At 51.1% G+C, this 15093-nt stretch overlaps 1 protein-coding gene across 2 annotated transcripts in view; it reads left to right on the plus strand.

The window, feature by feature from the left end:
• The window catches only part of LOC144769196 (snaclec bitiscetin subunit alpha-like), a 237873-nt gene extending 223098 nt beyond the window's left edge, over positions 1-14775 (plus strand). For both annotated transcript variants that reach the window (XM_078653217.1, XM_078653225.1), the window contains exon 8: positions 14475-14775. The gene's annotated coding sequence lies outside the window, so the exon portion shown is untranslated. The remainder of the gene's footprint in view (positions 1-14474) is intronic.
• Positions 14776-15093: the final 318 nt, after the last annotated feature.

A 15093-nucleotide genomic window follows, 5' to 3' on the forward strand; every position in this document is an offset into this window, starting at 1 on the left:
ATAAGCTCTGTGTGAATAATGTTAAACATTGAGGGGTCGATCAGGATGGCGGACGGAAGAGCCACCGCGGCCCTGGAGTAGGCGGAAAAAGCCTTTTCCGTGTCCGCCTGCCGCGGATACTCCGTCCGCCATATCAGGATAGGAAAACGTGTCAAATTTCCGTCCGCGACGGAAAAACACGCTCCGCCGGCCAACTACACACGACCACGCGGCGGACGGAACACATCCGGACGCTCCGCCGTACGCACTGACGTCGAAGACCGTCCCCCAAATCAAGATGGCGGAAAACACACATAAAACCGCTGCGGAAAAACAACCTGTCTTAACACGGCGGAATCCCCACAGCGAACATAGGTGACACAGCCGAGATACCCACCGCAAGCTGACCACCACCATGGACCCGGCGCTACACGCTTTCCCGATGCTCTTCGCGATCCACCACGTCCTAGTCATGGCCTACTATGGACGACGACGCAGGTAAGGTACAAACCATTGGCTGTCTGGAGGGGAATACCAGCAAGGGACGTGACGTAGGGAGGGGGAGTGTCATGTTACCGAAACCACTGATGAGAAGCATATACGAATACACATTTGCAGTACGCAAGCAGGAATGACAACGACAGACCACGAGACTTGATAGACTACCTTTATTGTCAAATAATAGGGGTCAAATCACAGTGTATGCGTGAACATGGGCAAAGTGGGCACCAGAGCAGGTACAACATAGCAGGTAACGAGAGGGCAGCATGCAGTATCAGAGCATCAACAGGGCATTGTGCATTACTGAGCAGGTACATCAGAGGCAGGTAACGAGAGGGCAGGTTGCAGTATCAGAGCATCAACAGGGCATTGTAGAGTACAGAGCAGGTACATCATAGGCAGCACGTGAGAGGGGCTAAGTGCATCAACAGTCCATTGCACAGAACAGGCCCATCAGAGGCAGCACGTGAGAGGGGCAGTATGCAGTATCAGAGCATCAACAGGGCATTGTGCATTACAGAGCAGGTACATCAGAGGCAGGTAACGAGAGGGCAGCATGCAGTATCAGAGCATCAACAGGGCATTGTGCATTACAGAGCAGGTACATCAGAGGCAGGTAACGAGAGGGCAGCATGCAGTATCAGAGCATCAACAGGGCATTGTGCATTACAGAGCAGGTACATCAGAGGCAGGTAACGAGAGGGCAGGTTGCAGTATCAGAGCATCAACAGGGCATTGTAGAGTACAGAGCAGGTACATCATAGGCAGCACGTGAGAGGGGCTAAGTGCATCAACAGTCCATTGCACAGAACAGGCCCATCAGAGGCAGCACGTGAGAGGGGCAAAGTGCATCAACAGTCCATTGCACAGAACAGGCCCATCAGAGGCAGCACGTGAGAGGGGCAAAGTGCATCAACAGTCCATTGCACAGAACAGGCCCATCAGAGGCAGCACGTGAGAGGGGCAAAGTGCATCAACAGTCCATTGCACAGAACAGGCCCATCAGAGGCAGCACGTGAGAGGGGCAGTATGCAGTATCAGAGCATCAACAGGGCATTGTGCATTACAGAGCAGGTACATCAGAGGCAGGTAACGAGAGGGCAGCATGCAGTATCAGAGCATCAACAGGGCATTGTGCATTACAGAGCAGGTACATCAGAGGCAGGTAACGAGAGGGCAGCATGCAGTATCAGAGCATCAACAGGGCATTGTAGAGTACAGAGCAGGTACATCAGAGGCAGGTAACGAGAGGGCAGGTTGCAGTATCAGAGCATCAACAGGGCATTGTAGAGTACAGAGCAGGTACATCAGAGGCAGCACAACTACGTGTCCCTACCAACCCGTCACAGGGACCACAAGAGTGCCACGCAGTTCTCAATGGACACACCATGTGAATTAACATTTGAGTGAAGTGTACAGCACCTCACATCACAGATTCAGGGGGGACTGCGTGAACTACCTGCCTCGGACACACTGGCAGCACCAGCAACAGGAGTGTGAGACACAGCCACAGCCCGAGTGACACACACATGGGCCACGGACCCAGACACACTGGCAGCACCAGCAACAGGAGTGTGAGACACAGCCACAGCCCGAGTGACACACACATGGGCCACGGACCCAGACACACTGGCAGCACCAGCAACAGGAGTGTGAGACACAGCCACAGCCCGAGTGACACACACATGGGCCACGGACCCAGACACACTGGCAGCACCAGCAACAGGAGTGTGAGACACAGCCACAGATGTAGTCACTGACACGTGAGCCACTGACCCAGACAGACTGCCAGCACCAGAAACAGGAGTGTGCAACACAGCCACAGATCTTCTAACTGACACGTGAGCCATAGACCCAGATACACTGCCAGGACCTGCAACAGGAGAGGGCACAACTGACACTGTGCCACCATCTGATACATGAGAGTCAACTGCACCGGCGCCACTGGGACAACTGAAATGATGAGCCACAGGGCTGTATGGGCCAGGAGGCAGGGTGGGCCTGGGAGCTGGGGATAGCTCACCTAGAGCCAAATCGGGGTTTGCAGGTGTCAATGGTGTGTGTCTGCGTTTCTTAGGGAGGTGTGAGTGCACCCTGGACAGGACAGGACTGCCAAGTGGTGGGGACTCCAAAGAATCACCACCCAGCATAGGTGGAGCAACTGCTGCCGGGGATCTGGTTTCGGGGGACGTGCTGGAGCCTGCTTGTCGTTTGCTCTGTGCCTGCCGCCTGGACTCGGAATGATGTGTAATGGGGGATGCAACAACAGGGGACACCCTCCTCTGCTTCTGACTGGCCTGGATGGGAGTGGAGGTATGGGGGGACTCCGCCGCGGAGACATCAGTTTGGCGTTTAGTAGAAAACATCAGCCTCAGTGCAGCCAGGGGTGAAGTATGCCTGTCCTTGATTGCGCCATTGTCCATGCTAGATGCCTTGTCCGTAGGATGTGCCTTATCCTTAGGTGGAGTGTTGTCTCTGGATGTAGCCTGTGCCCTGCTCGCCGCCCTGTTCCTGCCAGCAGACTTGTCGTCTGTGGTGCACCTGCCTCCAGCAGACACCTGCTCCCTGTGTGTGTCCCTGCCCTTGGGAGTGTTCCTATCCACTGCTGTGGGCCTGCTCTTGGGAGTCTCCCTGCTCTTAGTAGGTGCCTTAGTCTTCTCACTGTCCTTGGGAGTGTTCCTATCCACTGATGTGGGCCTGCTCTTGGGAGTCTCCCTGCTCTTAGTAGGTGCCTTAGTCTTCTCACTGTCCTTGGGAGTGTTCCTATCCACTGCTGTGGGCCTGCTCTTGGGGGTCTCCCTGCTCTCAGTAGGTGCCTTAGTCTTCTCACTGTCCTTGGGAGTGTCCCTTACCTCTGCTGTGGGCCTGCTCTTGGGAGTCTCCCTGCTCTTAGTAGGTGCCTTAGTCTTCTCACTGTCCTTGGGAGTGTTCCTATCCACTGATGTGGGCCTGCTCTTGGGAGTCTCCCTGCTCTTAGTAGGTGCCTTAGTCTTCTTACTGTCCTTGGGAGTGTTCCTATCCACTGCTGTGGGCCTGCTCTTGGGGGTCTCCCTGCTCTCAGTAGGTGCCTTAGTCTTCTCACTGTCCTTGGGAGTGTCCCTTACCTCTGCTGTGGGCCTGCTCTTGGGAGTCTCCCTGCTCTCAGTAGGTGCCTTTGTCTTCTGACTGGCCTTGTCCAAGGAACAGTCCATGGACATGTGAGTATCCCTTGCCTTCGGAGTACCTTTCGTGTTGAATGCCTGTGTAGCTCCGGAAGGCATGTCCCCCAACAACACTTGTGGATCCTGTGTGTGTACTCCAGTGCATCTGACGTCGTCTACGTGAACAGATTTAGCTGATCTAGGGGATGGGGTCTGTGCCCTGCGTGCCCTGACGTGCTGTCTGACGCTGCTTCTAGTGCAATAACCTGTATTTGAGTCCTGCTCTGAATAATCACTACCCCCTGAGACATCCAGCGGTGTAGATGGGGAAACAGAAGTAGCACCCTGTTCATTCGACTGTACTATTGCAGACGACACACTGCTTGCCAATGACTGCACTGTCCTGTGTAGACCTGCAAGATCGCCATGCATCCCTTCCATGAATGCCACCACCTGCCCCAACTTCCTATCATGATCCTGGAAAGCATTTGTCATATTGGTCTGACCCACACACAGCTGTCGCAGCAGATCAACGGCCTCAGCACACAGTGCATTTTGGCTCACCGTGGCAGGGGCAGCGGTGCCTGCACCGAACGCCACTCTGCTCCCCCTACTCCTTCGGCCACGAACAATACATGGTGCAGTTGGCAGAAGTGTGGGCCCTGTGTGCTGTCTTCCGACAGAAGGTGATGAGTGCCCACTCCCAGTCTGTGACAACAGTGCAGGCTCACCAAGAGTGTCCGACGAGGAGGACGATGGTGTCTCCACATGCGAGTCCTCAGGGACGGTCCTGTCCCCCTCTCCGGCGCTGGCCTCCTCCGTGTCAGTCTGCGTGTGTGCGAAGTCAGAGCCGGACTCATTTCCTCGGCTACTCTCCACCGTCTGTGGCTGAGTGTCCTCTGTCAAAGCTGAAATGCACAGAAAAGATGTGTGAGTCATGGGCACACTCACGTACAGAAGGAACAGGATAGCCAAATCACATAGCAGACAAAGGTTCATGAGCCCTCATCCTGCACATGGCCCACCCCTACCAGTCATCCTCACATTTTCTGCCATGGGGACATGGACCACTAGGGGATGTGCTTTAACACTCAACTACTAAGCAAGTGGCGTGTCAACATGGCGGACCTGGATGTCAAATGAGTACCACCCAATGGGACCAAAATGCCATCACAGGCATACATACGCAACACGGAACTCAATAGTGTGTCTGTGCACCAATACATGCATAGCACTCACAAGTTTCCTACACAGACAGTATGCTCACCGCTAGTTTGCTGTTGATCGGCACTCAGACGTTCGGCCAGTTCAGGATGCGTCACTGCAATGATACGGTGCATGAGAGGGGTCATGGAGCGTCGGGCCAGACGGGGCGTCCTTGGAATCAGGCCCAGTGTTACTTCCGCTACATTCTTGCTCAGCCTGGAAATGTCGTCCCAGCGTTTGTGGCAGTGTGTATGTCGTCTGTTGCACACCCCCAATGCCCGTACTTCCCGTGCTATGGTCCTCCACAGGTCCTTGCGAAGGTGCAGCTTGACCTACCATGATGGGAGACAAAAGGGTTTAAGTCAGTGGACAGGTGGCCTGTCACACACATAGGGGCAAGACGTTACTGTCAGCAGCCATGCACAATCAGGAACATATGTCTAGCCCACACTACACAGCTAAGATATAAATAGGCCTGATCATTTGGCCCCCTCATGCACACCAACATGTCCCACACTGCACTTACCACCCGTCCCGGTGCGCCGTAGAGGCGTCCATAGTTGCGGAGTACACCGTCCACGAGGACATCAAGCTCCGCGGCGGTGAAGGGTCGAGACCGGATCTCTTTGCCACTCGACATGGCAAGATCACGGAGTATGGCACTAGAGCAGCAGTCGGTGGTCAGCTCAGCAGCAGCAGCAGCAGGTCGAGGTGATGGTCACAGGCAGCAGTCGGTGGTCAGCTCAGCAGCAGCAGCAGCAGGTCGAGGTGATGGTCACAGGCAGCAGTCGGTGGTCAGCTCAGCAGCAGCAGCAGCAGGTCGAGGTGATGGTCACAGGCAGCAGTCGGTGGTCAGCTCAGCAGCAGCAGCAGCAGGTCGAGGTGATGGTCACAGGCAGCACTGGTCCCCAGGGTAGGAAGTTTCATGTTGGCCAAGACACATATATAGGGCCCTCAGCACGTGTCAGTGGCATACGTCGCCAGCAATTGGTCAGCCCTGGAAGCGTGATCGTGAAATGGGCCAATGACTGGCCCTGTTGTTGCGGTGCACAGCTTCCGCTACTTGCGATTGGCCGTATGCGGCCAGCGTCCCTCTTCCCATTGGCTGCATGTGCAGGGACCGTGACGGGCACACATCGGCAACCGCACGTGCAAGCTTCAGGCACGGATGCTTCAGTTGCAACAATGTACTATCACTGGCGCCTCCATGGCGGTGCACGTACACAGCGGGGGAGGTGCAGGCCTATACACCCTGCAGATGTACTCAATGGACATGCCAGTTCATGACCCCCCTTACAGTCACCTTGCATCATCCACCGTACACAGGCCGGAGCGGCCGGCCCATGAACATCCGCCGTGCCCGGCCATGAACACAACCGCCATGGCCGGGACCGGCGGTTGTTCATGGCCGGGCACGGCCATGGCGGTTGTGTTCATGGCCGGGCACGGCGGTTGTTCATGGCCGGGACCGGCGGTTGTTCATGGCCGGGCACGGCCATGGCGGTTGTGTTCATGGCCGGGCACGGCGGTTGTTCATGGCCGGGCACGGCCATGGCGGTTGTGTTCATGGCCGGGCACGGCGGTTGTTCATGGGCCGGCCGCTCCGGCCGGTGTACGGTGGATGATGCAAGGTGACTGTAAGGGGGGTCATGAACTGGCATGTCCATTGAGTACATCTGCAGGGTGTATAGGCCTGCACCTCCCCCGCTGTGTACGTGCCCCGCCATGGAGGCGCCAGTGATAGTACATTGTTGCAACTGAAGCATCCGTGCCTGAAGCTTGCACGTGCGGTTGCCGATGTGTGCCCGTCACGGTCCCTGCACATGCAGCCAATGGGAAGAGGGACGCAGGCCGCATTCGGCCTTTGGGAAGTAGCGGAAGTTGAGCACCGCCATGGCGGCGCCAAATATGTGATCTTGTCAGACGCTGCACCGTGATGTGTTGTGTGCAGTTGCGTCATGAGGGATGTGAGCGTGATTGTGAAAGGTCATATGTCATACAATATAGCATGTGTGTCCATACAATGGACATCGGTCGGCACACAATGGCCAACAGATGTGCATTCGTACGTGTTGACGTCGGGTTTGACCCTACAGACGTTGTTACATCTTCACAACTACACAGTACATCACGGCTGTGTGGCCAATTCATGCATCTGTTGTCAGTTTATTGTTGTGTCGAGGTGACTACAGTGGTGGTGGTACACATGCATTCCGTGTATGTGATTTATACGTTCTGTCACCATGCATGTCATTACCGTATGCACATCATCATTGGTGGTGGCATTTGTGCTTGATGACATGGCGTGTGTAAACTTATCGTTTGTGTGCATGCAGTTGCATGAGTGTCTGTGATGTGTCTACGATACATTAGGGTGACGACTGGAGTTATGTCAGTAAGGTACACATGTGATGGAGTTGTACACGTATGCGTCGTTTGTACGTTGACCTAAGTTACATCTCTCTCCCACACAGGAGGGCTCCAAATGTGCATCGCCCATACACTCAGCTGGAGGATATGGTAGACGAGGAGGTGATTCGGAAATTCAGGCTGGATCGACGTCGGTTGCTGGAGCTTGTGGCTCAATTGTCTCCTCATCTGCAGCCACGTAGAACGTATCCTGGCTCGTTTACACCCACTGCAAAGGTCATGGCGGTACTACATTTCTTCGCTACTGGCACATTTCAGTATACAGTTGGAGGTGCCGGGGGTATGTCACAGGCAATGTTCAGCACGGTTCTTCGGGATGTGTTAACAGCTAGGATGCTGTACAAGGATGAGTACATACATTTCCCACGTCCGGAAGAGTTGCCAGCTGTCAAAGCTGGTTTCTATGCACTGGGCCACATACCTCACGTTGTGGGCTCAATTGATGGCACGCACATCGCGCTCATTCCACCACGGGCACGCGAACAAGTGTTCAGGAATCGCAAACACTTTCATTCGCTGAACGTGCAGGTGGTGTGCCTGGCGAGCAACATCATCTCCCATGTGTGTGCAAGATTTCCTGGATCCGCACATGACGCCCACATCATGCGAACCAGCAATGTCCCACGACTCATGGCAAATCTGCCACCCGGTCAAGCGTGGCTTGTTGGTGAGTGTGCAGTGGGGACTCTTGTGATCTCTGTGTTGCATGGGGTACCCACCATATCTTGTTCTGATGTTTGTCTCTGTCATCCCCCTACATAGGCGACTCGGCTTACCCAAACCGGCCCTGGCTCCTCAGTCCCCTACGTAATCCGAGGACGGCGGGTGAAATGCGGTACAATGAGGCACATGGAAGGACACGGAGAGTCATCGAACGTACCTTTGGACTGCTGAAGTCTAGGTTTCGGTGCCTCGATAAGACCGGAGGGGCACTGCCTTACTCACCAGGAAAAGTATGCAAGATCGTGATTGCCTGCTGCATGCTCCACAACCTGGCAGTACGCAATGACATTGAACTGCTGTTGGACCCTGAAGACGAAGGAGTTCCTCGGCCTCCCATCCCACCCATGTCGACTGATGAGGATAGTGGTGAGGAGGAAGGTGTGGACCAGAGGCGCCAGCTCATTGATCGCTACTTCCCTTGAATGTGAGTATCTACCTCTAGTGGCGGTTGACAATGCCTCATGTATGTTTTCTGGTGTTGTGTGGATATGGGGTTATTCAGCTGGGTGTGGTTTGTGATGGTTGCACATGTGTGTCTTCATGTCTTTGGACATAGGAGTGTCCATGATGTGTGTGCTCCCATCCCATGCTTGTGTGATGGTTGTCGTTTGTGTAATGTTGCTGTGCATTGTGTTGTGATGTGTGTGAATCTCTTTACTGACGTGTGTTTGCTGTCTCTGGTTTTCTCTAGGTCACTCCCGCAGCGCCATGATCATGTGCGACTATGATCCCTGTACCTGTTTACGTCTGTATCTGATGGCAATCATGTGAATAAACATGGAGGCAAAACATCATTGTGTGAGTAAATGCAATTTATTGACAGGTTGTGCTTTTGTGCTGGTGAATATTTACAAGTAAGTGGGAGGGAGGGAGTTGGAGTTGTAGGTAATGGCAGATGAAATGTCCGTGCTGACACCACATTGGGGGGTGTCAGGCTAGTCCAGCAGACCAGTGGCAATGATTGTCTATGTGGGACAGGATGGTTTGCAGGGTGAATGTCTGGCACAGGCAGTGGCATTGTCAAGGTCGTCCCCTCTTGGAGCGTGTGCCTGGCGCTCCAACACTGCTCTCAGCAACTTCCTGCCTCGGCCGCCCCCTCCGTCTCGGAGGTGGTACAGAGGCAGCTGGGAGGGCAGGTTGGTGATGGGCCACATCCGTCGCCAGGGGCTCAGGTGGTGGTGGCGGCGGTGGAGGCGGAGGCGGAGGTGACGGGGGAGGCGGAGGTGACGGTGGCGGTGGCGCTGACACACATGGTGGAGGGGGGGGGGGTTGTTCCGGGCAACCCATTCCCTCCACATCGTTGCCTGCTGGCCCATGATCACCAACATCTGGCCAAGGATGCCAGAGATCTCGCGCAGGCTGTTGGTGTTGTCCACTGAGTCCTCGTGAACACGATCAGCGTTTGCCTGGGACCGGTCGTATGAGGCCTGGCACCTGGCAAGAGCTTGTAGGGACTGTGCCACTGGCTCGGGTAGCTGTCCCTCCTCTGACCGGCGGTGTGTGGGTCGCCTGATTGGCAGTTGTCCCGTTGCCTGTGTTTGTGGCCCACTCACCCTGCTTGTGTGTGGGGCCGTTGGACCAGCGTTGCGCGCTGGGTCATGCTGGGTGGCACCGGCAGGAGTCGTGGTGCTGGTGGTAGTGGTGGTAGTGGTGGTACTGGTGGTACTGGTGGTACTGGTGGTGGTGGGGACTGTGCAGATCACAGAGACGGGTGCCGCGGGAGTCACACATGCGACGTTGGTCGGTCCCGGGAGTCCCTGTGAGCCAGATGGCCCTGGCTGCGTGCTTGGTCCCGCTCCATCCTCCGCCCCGGAGCTGCCTGTGTCGTCGTCGGCAGAGAGTCCTGTAGGTGTGGGAGGCGAGGCTGGCGGCCGGGTACTGCTTTCCCCAGTCAGTTGACGATCACCTGAGGGACAAGATCGAGCAGGTCAGTAATGTGGACAGTACATGGTTACATTGATTTGTAGACATTTCTGTTTCCTGTCGCACACACCCCACCCTCCACCACCACCACCACCCTCCCCGTGCACATGGGGGCCTGTTGGGAGTTGTAGTTTGGGCCTCTCACACACCCCACCCTCCACCACCGCCACCCTCCCCGTGCACATGGGGGCCTGTTGGGAGTTGTAGTTTGGGCCTCTCACACACCCCACCCTCCACCACCGCCACCCTCCCCGTGCACATGGGGGCCTGTTGGGAGTTGTAGTTTGGGCCTCTCACACACCCCACCCTCCACCACCGCCACCCTCCCCGTGCACATGGGGGCCTGTTGGGAGTTGTAGTTTGGGCCTCTCACACACCCCACCCTCCACCACCGCCACCACCACCACCACCCTCCCCGTGAACATGGGGGCCTGTTGGGAGCCATGGACATGTTAGTGTGTTGGTGTCCGACGTGCATGGGTTGGGGCGTGGGGGATGTTTCTTCTCAGTTGTGTGAGCCTGACCATGTCGTGCTGATCGTGGTGCTTGGTTTGTACTCACCAGTCTCTTCTCCTTCGTCAAGGCCGTCTAGGCTCTCTGGGTGTAGTATCACCAGCACCTTCTCCTCCCAATCGGTGTAGGGTATGGGCTCCGGGGGTGTGCCACCGCCAGTAAGATTGGCTCTGGCGTGGTTTTTCGCTCGGATGCCCTTGACCCTGGTCTTAAGGTCATGCCACCGCCTCTGAATGTCGTGCTTGGTCCTCGGCACAGTCCCCGACGCATTCACACGAGTGACGATCCTGTCCCACATGTGGTTCTTTTGCGCCACGGTCGTCTGCTGGACTTGGGCCCCGAAGATGTTGGGCTCCACACGGATAATTTCATCTACCATTACCCGCAACTCTGTCTCCGTGAATTTTGGTTTTTTTTTGGGTGCCATGGTGTGTGGTGCTCAGTGTGTGAGTTGAGTGAGTTGGGAGGTGCAGGTGTGTGGTGTGTGATGTGTAGGATTTGTGTGGTGGGTGTTTGTGTGGTAGGGTGGTGGGTGGGTGTCTTCTATGTGATTTTATGTGAGTTAGCAGTGTCTCGAATGGCCCTCTTGCTGGCAGCAATGCTGTGGTGCAAGGGATTGTGGTTGTGTGGAGGTGTCTTTTTATAGTCGTGTCTCAATGGTTGTTGGCAGTCAGGTGGTAGGTGGGCGTGTTGACTTGTGTGCATTATTGGATAATTGGGACGTGTCATGGTGGCTTGTGCTGGGGGGGGGGGCCTTGTCAATGTTCGTATGTTTGCTTAGGACTTGCGGTGCACTTTCATACATTTGTTAGGCGCTAGGGATGTTGTGCGTGTTGGCCTTCCGCCCTGATGCTGTGGTTCTCGTTGCATTGTTTCCGCCGCGGACGTGGATGGCTGTGAGTTCCGTTGTACGGGCGGATTTATCCTAATTGCGGCCACGGAGTATTCTCAGGGATGGCGGTACATGTTTTATTTTCCGCGGTCATTTCCGTCCGCGGCAGTGGTTGTTCATTGGACTCCGTCCGCCGCGGACGGACTTGGTTGTGTTCCGTCCACCGCGGACGGTGTTGGTTGTGTTCCGTCCGCCGCGGTCGGAGTTTCGTGACATGAATATCCTAATCCCAACCGCGGTTTCTCCGCGGCGCAGCCGGGAGTAAAATTTCCCCCACCATGGCGGACAGTACCCATTTCCGTCCGCCATCCTAATCGGCCCCTGAGTCTTTCTTCCTTTGCCATTATGTCTCTTGCTATATCAGCTGATGAACTAATGCGGTGATCATGTGACCAAGAGCCTGTGAGCTCGAAACGCGTCTGTTTTGCCCGATTAAAATATTCTAAACGTACCTGGCTGGTGTGGCTTGCGTCCTTTGAAGAGTGGAGAGGATTCTGTGGATATATATATTCTCTGAAAAAACCATAGGTTTCACACCAGTTATAGTTAGCTGGAAATTTTACTCGCATAAAACCATTGAAATTCCCACGTTATAGTTAGTTGGACTCACTATAACTTGCATGTCTGCAATGCACTGCTGATGACGTCACATATTACATCACTCATGACAGTGTTTTTTTTTTAAAAATTGATTGGTTAACTGGCTTATTAAGTGTATCTTAGTGAATACATATATTAGCGAGTAATGTTTAAATATTTAAATATATGCATGAGTGATGTAATATGTGACGTCATCAGCAGTTCATTGCAGACGTGCAAGTTATAGTGAGTCCAACTAACTATAACGTGGGAATTTCAATGGTTTTATGCAAGTAAAATTTCCAGGTAACTATAACTGGTGTGAAACCTATGGTTTTTTCAGTGAATTTCAAAGGTTTTTTAAATGCTAATTCCTAACTATAACTGGTGTGTAACCTATGGTTTTTTCAGTGAATATATATATATATATAATTTCTATGGCAAAATGAAACCCCTCATTTTGTTCCTTTTCAAATTAAATGTATTAGGTGTTACCACTTTATTCCAATCAAGATGACTTCAGGTGTGCCATACTTTTGTCATAAGTAAGACTGTTAGCGTTCTAGTTGTTCTTTAGAACACTCTGGGACATTCTGTCATTGGGCTATAGTTGGGCTACATCTGGCTGATATTTGGGCTACATTTGGGCTCTTTTGTCTCTGGTGGCCATCTTGGGAGACTGCATATCAGAAGTTTTTTAATGAAATATAAGAGGATTTGAGAAGTCACTCAAAATGTGCCCTCATTTTTCTTTCTTCAGCACTAATCATAATTTCTATGGCAAAATGAACCCCCTCATTTTGTTCCTTTGCAAATTAAATGTTTTAAGTGTTAACACTTTATTCCAATCAAGATGACTTCAGGTGTGCCATACTTTTGTCATAAGTAAGACTGTTAGCGCTCTAGTTGTTCTTTAGAACACTCTGGGACATTCTGTCATTGGGCTATAGTTGGGCTACATCTGGCTGATATTTGGGCTACATTTGTTTTTTTTTGTCTCTGGTGGCCATCTTTGGGCTACATTGGGCTACATTTGGGCTCTAACATATATATATATATAGCCCAATGTAGCCCAATATATATTTTTTCAAAGTTAATTTTCGTAAAAACCACTGGAGCATATATCTTGAGACATAGCAAAGACACATCGGGGTACCAGTGCCTACAATTTTGCCAAGTTTGGTGGAAATCCATTCAGCCGTTCGGGCTAAAAGTGAGTCCAACCGCCCTCTGGAAATTAACATGGGGAAAACACGTTTTGGGACCCCCCTTTTATCTCGGCCCCCGCTTGACAGATCCCCCCGAAACTTTCAGGGAAGGAGCGGGGCACAGCGAGGCAAAGTTAAGGAAAATTACAGGCAGATCCCTCATTCGGCGCCAAAGTTATTCCCAATAGAACGTTGCGGATTTCCTATGGAAAACGATCCTAACTATAACTACCTACTGCCGATATATATATATATATATATATTTTATTTTTATTTTTTATTTATAAAGTTTCTCTGTAACATCCTATCTGTAGATTACACCTCCCGTAGCAACTAGGCTCTTTTTTTTACATAACTGAAGAAATAAATATTAAAATAAAAAAGCTAAACTAAATTGAAACAATTAGGAAAAACAATAAAAAATCAGTTTCAATAAGAATATTCACCACAAACTATGAGAGTAACCTCAACATATTTAGCAATCCCCATGGACTTATTATTAATTTTGTCTACGGTGAAGATCTCAACATCTGCCGGTAAATAGGCCACCCAGAGCTAAGGTTGATTAGAATGCTTGCAAAACATGTCTGTATGTTTCATTATTTTCTCTAATTCTGTGTCTGTTGGGTTAAGAGGTTTGTTACATCTTATAATATGCCATGTGGATGGTTCAAATGGCAACATTTACACTTTTAAATTACATTTAGAAAATGCCTCTATCACTTGAGTGGAGTATCATACCTTCTTTCCAGCATTATTTCAGATCTGACAAAGCAATTTGGGAGGGACGATTCCCTATTCTATCCATTGATAAAAGCTGAAGATATGAGTAATTTGCCCACATTTCATATGAAACATGGGAGAGTTTTATACAATCATGAAACCAATTTCTCAAAGTGTAATAATTCTCACCATTTCATAATCACAGTTGAAATATGCAAATACATTAAAAGAGTCCCCTATAGGGAGGATCTGTTAACAGTTATCCCCTTATCTCATACCCATGAGCAATATTTTATAATTAGCTGTTTTGGCTTTTTATTAGAAGCAAGAGAGTAGAGGTTGAGAAATACTTTTCCTTTTGGCCTCAGTTCCCTAGCTTCTGAAATGCTGCTTTTGAAGTTGTCTACATAAGGATCTCACAGGGTTCAGATAATTTACTGAAAGTAGTCCACTATTCATACTGACCTTTAGGGCGCAATGCATTTAAATCATTTTGCAAATCAGTAAAAATAAATAATAATACCAATAACAGTTATTAAAAAGAGTTGTTTTAAGTGAGGGTAACAGGTCTTATTTTTACCATACCATGCAAATGACGGTCCCTTGTTTGATGTTCTAAAATAATAATCCATATTTCTATGTTCTTTTTTAATATAGACCCTGCGGAAGTGATAAGCATTGATATTTCCATGGCCACATCAAAAAAAGAAGTAACAATCACTCAAGATTCACTTCGAAATACATCTGTTATTGAAATTTGAATGCAACTGTAAATGAAATGTCTGCTGTGTTGAGAAATTTCATGTTACCTTTTCGGTACACCTTTATCACTAAGAAAAGCCTGGCTAAGTACTTGTTGTTTCTTTAGTCTGTAATTATATCTTTTACCTTATTTAATTCGTTTTCTAAATGCCGTGAGCATCTTCTTAGAATAACCATAGCCAATATATTTATATATTCTCTCTGAAATTTGAATATATTAAAAAAATCACAACATCTCATGCATGCTGCCTTCTTTATCTACCATTAGCCTCCTCACTTGCACTAGTTGTACCGATTTCTCCATCACATTCCCTGCTTGCTCCATCTACCCTGATACTCAACTCTACTTACTCTATTCCACCTACCATCTCACTGCATTACTCTCACAGTCTGGGTCATTGGCTATTCACTAGTCTGGCTAAGTGTTGGCCACCTGTGGATCTTACCTCTAGGTAGTAATTAACTGAGTATTAGGCTGAGCGATTCTTAGCCCCATCTTCAACCTACACCAGGG

Source organism: Lissotriton helveticus, chromosome 1_1, assembly GCF_964261635.1.
Source record: "Lissotriton helveticus chromosome 1_1, aLisHel1.1, whole genome shotgun sequence".
NCBI classification, from domain to species: Eukaryota; Metazoa; Chordata; class Amphibia; order Caudata; family Salamandridae; genus Lissotriton; species Lissotriton helveticus.